This window comes from Pelodiscus sinensis, chromosome 1 (genome assembly GCF_049634645.1).
Source record: "Pelodiscus sinensis isolate JC-2024 chromosome 1, ASM4963464v1, whole genome shotgun sequence".
Taxonomy (NCBI): Eukaryota; Metazoa; Chordata; order Testudines; family Trionychidae; genus Pelodiscus; species Pelodiscus sinensis.
Window position 1 is genome coordinate 162,548,745 of NC_134711.1, and position 8,028 is coordinate 162,556,772.

The following is an 8,028-nucleotide window of genomic DNA, read 5'->3' on the forward strand; positions in this document are numbered from 1 at the left end:
GCTGGCCGCTATCCTGCCATAGACAGCCACATTCCTCCATCTAGTGCGGAGATCATGGGTGTTGGGGGCATCCTCCTCAAACCTGAATAAAGTTCATGATCTCCACTCTGGACCAGGAAGGTGCCCGCCTTCTCCGGGTCCTGGCAGGCTCCTGGGAGCTGGCAGACTGCTCCTAGAGAGCGGTGGAGGGCTGGCTGCCAGTTGCTTGCTGGCTCATGTTTTGGGGCCACTGGGTCAGGAGCAGTGACTGCTGGCTCTGGGCTTGCAGGCTTGGAGCTGGCACAGGCACTATGGCCAGAGTCTACCTCTTTAAGGGCTCCAGGAAGGGCGGGAGGGAGAGACGTGTTCTTGGTTGAGGCTGGAGTGGCCACCAGGGCACCCTGGGAAGGCTGGAGGCCTCCTATTTCGAAATAAGTGTCTACACAGCACTTATTTCGAAATAGCTATTTCGAGTTTGGCATTATTCCTTGTGGAATGAGGTTTACCAAATTTGAAAATAAGTGCTCCGCTATTTCAAAATAGCGGTTTGGCTGGGTAGATGCTAGGAAAGTTATTTTGAAATAAGGGCTGTGATTTCAAAATAACTTTGCTGTGTAGGCATACCCCTAGGCTACGTCTACACTGGCCCCTTTTCCGAAAGGGGCATGCTAATTTTCCAGGTTGTAATAGGGAAATCCGCGGGGCATTTAAATATCCCCCACGGCATTTAAATAAAAATGTCCACCGCTTTTTTCCGGCTTTTAGAAAAGCCAGAAAAGAGCGTCTACACTGGCCCCGATCCTCCGGAAAAAAGCCCTTTTTTCAAAGCCCTTTTTTCAAAGCCCTTATTCAAAGTAGGAATAAGAGATCCTCCGGAAAAGGGCTTTTTTCCGGAGGATCGGGGCCAGTGTAGACGCTCTTTTCCGGCTTTTCTAAAAGCCGGAAAAAAGCGGTGGACATTTTTATGTAAATGCCGTGGGGGATATTTAAATATCCCCCGCGGATTTCCCTATTACGACCTGGAAAATTAGCATGCCCCTTCCGGAAAAGGGGCCAGTGTAGACGTAGCCCTAGTGACTTCCAGCCGGGTCTATTCAGAGATGTTCTGGGAAAACAGAGAGCCATAAAAGCGACACATTTTTGAAGTGCAGGCATGCACCTGTCTGGGTAATAATGAGGCATTGGCTCCAGCAGCACGACATTTTGGTTGCATTATGCTGTAGCCCCTTGCAGGGGGTTGATGCAAGTCTATGTGACAGTGGCACATGAATATTTTAGTGGGGAAAGCAGCAACCAAGTCTCTGATAACCACTTCCCTTACAAACAGGTACAAAAGCCGGGCAAAGTAGGTGGGATGCTACCATTTTTGAATGGTAGCATTTTACAACCTGTCTGCCCAGGTATAAATGTCTTGCCCAAGGTGCCAGGCCATGGAGAATCAACCCTCAGTTTTCTTCCTTTGCTTCCACTTGTCAGCAAATAGTCCTGCATCTCCCTGCTTCACTGCTCTGCACTTTTATCCTTGTCTCTCTGATGCTTCTTTCCAGGCCTTTCACATAGCTCACATCTAGTTCTGGCTCATGCACATTTATTAATGAGGCAGTAGCCACTTACTCTGAGGCTGCTGTAGGGAGAAGGAACAAGAATTCATAGTAGAGAAATCAACTCCGGAAATGCAAATTTAGCCACCAAGAGAGGGCGTTGAGGCACTGTCAGTGGGAAGGCTCAGAAGGAGATCAGTTAAAATGCTCCAGGGAACAGTGGCAGGGGATGAACTGTGCTAGATCCAGAGGGGCCTGACCACAGAGTTCCTAGCACTCTAACTTCTTTGTGTTAGTTATACCAGTCTGTTCTGGGGCGTGGAGTACAAAGGGCTTTTTGTGCGGGATTTGGTGCTGCTCACAGCTAGACATGCAACAGGCAGCCTCTCTGGGGCTTTCCACGCCACAGTTTGTTCAATGCACCTAGAGGCTGTCACACCCCTGCTAGCTCTATCCTGGTGGCTAGATGTGTCCGGAGCAGAGTTGGTCAGTTGTGACACACTGTGCTGTAAGCATGAGTGCTGTGGGTATGATGTACACACGCCGCAAATCACCTGACTCTTTCTTTTCAGAGCTTTTTACATTGGAAACCATTTTACTTCATCTCATGCTCTCAGTGCAGGGGATTTTGGCAGTGGCATGCTGGATGTGTAAACAGGGCATGCACCACACATCCCAGGACCAGCTGTACCCATGGGGTGATTTCATCCAGCCTTCAAATGCACATAGAGGATGCAATTTTGTAGAATAAAATAGCCTTCTCTTAGCACTCACTGCATGCAAATGTAGAATTGCAGGACTGACTACAAATGTCACAACAGAGCACAGAAACAAAGGCTAGATTCAGGCCACAGAACAGTCATCTCCTTGGTCACTATCTTGAGGCACATCCTAACTCACCAGAAGCCTGATCCTTGGAGACATGTGCCTCAAAAGCATTGTGTGCTAGGAAAATAAAAGTGTCTGCCTTAGTAGCCCAGTGTTTCCTCAACTCAGCAAGTGATAGGCACTCAGGCCAAGTCTACATTAGCAAGTTACTGTGCAGTAAACCAGCTCCCAGCAGAGTTGTCGCATGCGTAGGATGGTTCAGGGAGGCTGCCCCAAAACCCATGATTTTGGAGACCCCGCCACAGCCACCCCAGTCATCCAGTGGATGGGACCCTTGGGATTACCTGGAGCCGGGGGCCTGGTATGGCAGCAGCAGGATTTGCCTCCCCTCCCCATCCTCACAGCAGTGGCAGGAGCTGCTGGAGTGGCCCAGCAGCCACCTTCTCCTGGCCCACTGCACTCAGATTCTCAGTGGTAGAGGGAAGTAGAGCTCCCCAGTCCCAGGGCACTCCGCTTCCCACCACCATGGAGAAGTGGGGTGCAGTGGACTGGGATGGAGGCAGAGCAGAGTGAAGCAGGCTGCTGAGCTGCTCCGTCACTCACTGCCACAGTGAGGGGGGTGACCCCTACTGCCGCAGCTGTGGATGTAGCAGGATGACTGTGGAACAGTGGCATTGGGAAATCTGCATCGTGATGCTGCCTGCCCCATGCAGCTTTGCAAACCCTTCCCAAAGCACCCTGCGGCCAGTTGCACAGTGGGACAGCTATCACAATACGCTGCCAGTGCTTTACATCTGCCAGTGCTGACATAACCTCAGTTGTAGTCCACAGTTAAACCACCACGTGGCACCTTTCGGATTAAATGTAACTAAGAAAGTAAAACGAAGAACACTCATCCACTAAAGTGAGGGCAGATAAGTATCCACACAAAAAAGCCAACCTGGATGTTAAAATTGGCTGCACTGGTAATAAAGGGGAAATATTACATCTAACAAAGTTGTATGTAGTGTTGTTGCAGCGCTATTGGTCCCACGATATTAGAGCAACAAGGTGGGTGAGGTAATATGTTTTATTGGACCAACCTCTTCTGGTGAGAGAGAGAGAAGCTTTCAAGCTTACACAGAACTCTTCTTCAGATCTAGGAAATGTACTCAGTGTTTCACAGTTAAAATACACAATGGAACAGATAAAACATATATTTCAAGGGACCATTCAAGGTGAAGTGACCCATTAACACCTCACTAGTTATGGGGAGGGAAATAAAAAAGCTGGATGGAGTGGTTAGTGCGGTTTAGTTTGTTGTAATATGGCATAAATCCAGTGTCACTATTCAGCTCATGATTTTTAGTATTGAATAAAGTTATGAATTTAAGCTCCCAAGTATGCTATTTTAAAAGTCGAGTACAGGTTTCCTTTGAGGATAAGGACTGAGAGGTCAGCTATAAAATGATTACTGTGTGAAAAACATTCTTCCACAAGTGATATGGTGCTTTTGTCTTATACTTTCTGTGAGAGCTCTTATATAGTTGTCTGTTGAAGGTGATCCCAGTGTCCAGGAAGCTGATACTAGTGTGGGAGTGTTCTAAATATGGGTGAGGATAAAATGGATGTATTTGCTGATGTGTTTGGAGTGGAAAACTGAGTGTTGTCCATTGTCTTGTAGATATCCGAGGCGGGCTTCCTTGTGAGACATGTAAGTACTTAGGGACATGACATCCATGTTGGCAAAAATGCTGTTCTGAGGGAGGTTGTTAACACTGCAGAATTTCTGGAGGAAGTCAGTTGTGTCCTGGAGGAAACTGGCTCTTTTTGTGGTGATTCCTTTGAAGATGGTGTCCACAAATTCTTGATATTCCTTCAGTGCCATAGCCATATTTGATCAGTCTGTCTGGGTCCTCTTGTTTGGATATCATGGGAAGCACAGAGTGGTAAAATTAACTTCAATTTATTACAGGCACTGTCCTATCTCAGCACACCTCTCCTTGGTGGTGGTGGGGGCCTTACAGTGGAGGGGAGGGTATGATACAACAGTACCTGTAAGAAATTTAAGTCTGGGCTGGAATGCGGAGGGCTAAGAACAGAGGGGCTGGGGCCGTGCGGGGTTGAAATGCGTCTCTTCTGCTGCAAGTTGCTCTCCTAACGCTAGAACTCATGCCTGTCATGGCACTGCCAAGATGTGGATTTGGTAACAGCAAGAAGGACTATTTTCAGGTGGGAAAGGCTCTGCCCCAGCACTCCTCCTTTCACTCTCTGACTCTAGGAACTTGTCCAGAGGCCAGTCGGGATTGCTACCTTCAGCTCTAGAAAATCAGGTCTGTCTCCTCAGCTTCTGCTCAGAGGAATGACCTGCTCTTCCCCTCTTCCTTCCATGGCCTTTCCACCAGCAGTTGCATAGGTGTTGGAACTAGGTGGGCTGGGAATGTAGCAGCACCTTCTGGCTTTAAAGTGATTTCCCTCATAAGATTCAGTAGCTCTCAGCATCTCCACTATACACATTTTTCCACCCCGCCTCTCAGCAGTTGTGGAAGAGAATTAAACATAATTGGGCACTTAAGCAATCTCCACACCCATCCCTTCCCTGTAAGTCTTACATTGACGCCGCATCTTGTGGTGAGGTTTTGCCTCCTTTATCAGAAGAGCAGAATGAATTTTGTTTTGGCCCCTAATGGAGCAGACACACATTGTTTTACAGTGGTTCAATTTCTGAGCATAGCCACCTGCCCAATAAACAGATTCGTACTATCGTTGAGATGAATGACAACAGTTAGAAAGATGTGTCTATTGTCCAAGTCAATATTTACCTCTAAAGAAAATTCTGAAACTGTGAAATACATTCTGGGCTGTCTTCATCTGAAATACCAGGCAATCTCTGTAATGGGCATGAGATGCTTAAGTGATGTAATGTGTTTAGAATGAAATTCCTAACTCAGCAAGAGAGGTAGTGCAGTCTAGAGACCTGAAAGCTGGGGATTCGAATCCTGACTCTGACTCTGTGGCCTTTGGCAAATCATGTACATGCGTGATATACCTCAATTTCCCTTTTTTTTTTAAAGGGAGATAATGATGCTGACCTACTTACTTTTGAATAACTGGAATACATAATCCCCTGTACTCCAGCTGAACCATTGTTAGCCAGGCCCAGTGCCATGTTGTGCTAAATGACATTTCCTGACCATTTTATGGTTAATTTCTTTGGAAATACAAAACTGTCCTTATATACCAACTGTATGTGTGTGTGCACGTGCGCGCACACACATGCACGCGCACATATGTGTGTGTGAGAGAGAGAGTGCACATCTAGTTGTACTTATGCTTGGCAAAACATGATTGCAGTCTTTTTTAGTTTTTGCTATGTATTTTAGAGGTCTCTTTTACATGTTGATGGTTTGGGAAGGTGAGCGATCTGAAGTGGGGAAGTCAATAGATATGGCCTTATTTGTCATAGGCAGATAGAGAAGGATTTCAGGAGGCAATTGCTGCTAGAAGATTTATGGTATCCTGTCAGGAAACTGGAAAAGAAAGTACTTCTGAGGGTAGTAATTTTTTTGCTTCCTGTTAACTCCATTATAATAAGGACATAGTGCAGTGATAGAAACCTCAGCGCTTTAGACTAAGATATAGGTTTACTTTGTGTGCAGCAAAGTATCTTCAATTTACTGTGTGACAGAGTCTGCACACATCTCTGACTGAGGGGCTCTGGTCTCTGGAGGCTAGTATGCTAACACCGAGTATCCCTTCTTGAATGTACTGCCTCTAGGATGATTGTATAGTCAGGCTTCTTTACACCTGTGAAACCTACTACATGCTGGGAGCAGGGCTGGTCTTACCATGAGGCAAACTGAGGCAGCTGCCTCAGGTGCCAGACCTGGGGGGGGGGAGGGGGGCGCCACTAGGACCCAGAGTGTAGAAAATGGTGTCTGCTGCTGGTGCATATGTATTCTCTCTGCTCTAGATGCACAGAGATGGTGGAGTGCTGTGCTGGAGGAAGGAGGGCACAAGAGACATAACAGGCAGGCAAGAGAAAAGGTGGCATGGGGGTGTCATTTAAGCTCCCCGCCTCAGGTGCCAAAATGTTGTGGGCCAGCCCTGGCTGGGAGTGGGACCCTGTTCCCCTCTCGGGCAGCTAGAGACTGATGAGCCTGCTACAGCCTGGGCTAAGAAATGTGGATCATTTAACCCATGCAGTGCCACAGAGGGTCCCAAACTATGGGGGAGGAGGGCATGCAGAAATGTTCAGGGGAGCACAGTAGGGCTCAGGACAGCCCACTGAGGGGGCGGAGCAGGAGTGCCAGCCAGTCCTGCTCTGGTCCCAGCTCTGCTCCAGACCCAGGTCTCAGCCCCACCCCCAGCTTCGGCCCCCCAACCATAGCCTGGCCATGGCTCTGCACCAAAGCCTGGCCCTGCACTCCATCCCTGTCCATGTCACACGCTCCCAAACCCCAGCCCTGCTCCCAGCCCTGGCTCCAATGGGGGGAGGATACAGGAGTGAGGGGAGAGTCATGACCCTGAAAAGTTTGGTGGTCGCTGCAGTAGGTGGCATGACACCTCGATTTAAATGGCTTCTCTTCAGATACTTTCCCTAGTGCGACAAGGTGCTGCTCCCACTTAGCAACAAGGGAAGGGCAGTGGAGGTTGTGAGCCCAGCCCAGGCTAAGATGCCCTACTTCCAAACCTTATCAATTATGTTTATTATTTATTTGGCTTGGGATAGAGCTTAGAAGCCCCAGTCATGGGATCAGGACCCCAATGTGCCAGGCATTATAGGATAATAACTTACTCACATTCTCAGAAATAAATTAAACAGCTCACAAATTTCCTGCTCTGAGCACTTTTTACCAGGCCTGTTTGGTTCTTTTCTGTATGCCTCTTGGGTAGAGAGTCAATCACTACAGTCTGATCCCAAACCCAGGGAGGTCACCGAAAGACACTCACTGACTTCCTTGGGCTTTGGATCTAGCCCCCAGGATACAGAACGGAGCTGGTAGAAGTAATAAGGCTGACACACCCCAGGCTTAAATTTGGATGAGCTTTTTAATATGTGGCTGAAGAGATTAGGAGAATGACCTACTTGCTTCATGAGACAAGTCCCTGAAGTGTGCAGAGGGCTTTGCTCATCAAGGAAAGATGTGCGTGGGATGGTGTTACTCAGTGTGCAGCGATTTAGCCAAGCCAGCAGGTTACTAGGACTAAGTCTACACTGCTACTTCACTGAGGTGCAATTTTTTGGCTCAGGAGTATAGAAATATTCACACACACAGTGTTCTCTGTAAACTGAGCACAGGGGCAACTACCCAGGAGAGAGTCAGGTGCTGCCCAGCTGATTAGCAGAGCACACACAGTTGCCCACAGCTGGCAACATGTGTTTCTACTGGTGGTGCACACCGCACATGCCTTGGTGCACATAACAAAATGTATTCTGCACAAGGATAGAAAAAAATTAGAGGAAACACGCACACTTACCCCTGAGCGCAGCAAGTGACAACTCTGTAAACCACCAGTGTAAACCAGACTACTGTGCTGGTTGCTGTGCTCCCAGCACAGTTAGCTACTCCTCTTGTGGAGGTGATTCACCTAGAGTGTCGTGAGAGCTCTGTCCCAGCACTCATGCCGTGGCCACTCTACCACATTAAAGCGCTGCCGTGGCTGCACTTTGAAGTGTAGACAAGCTTAGGTGTGCTCC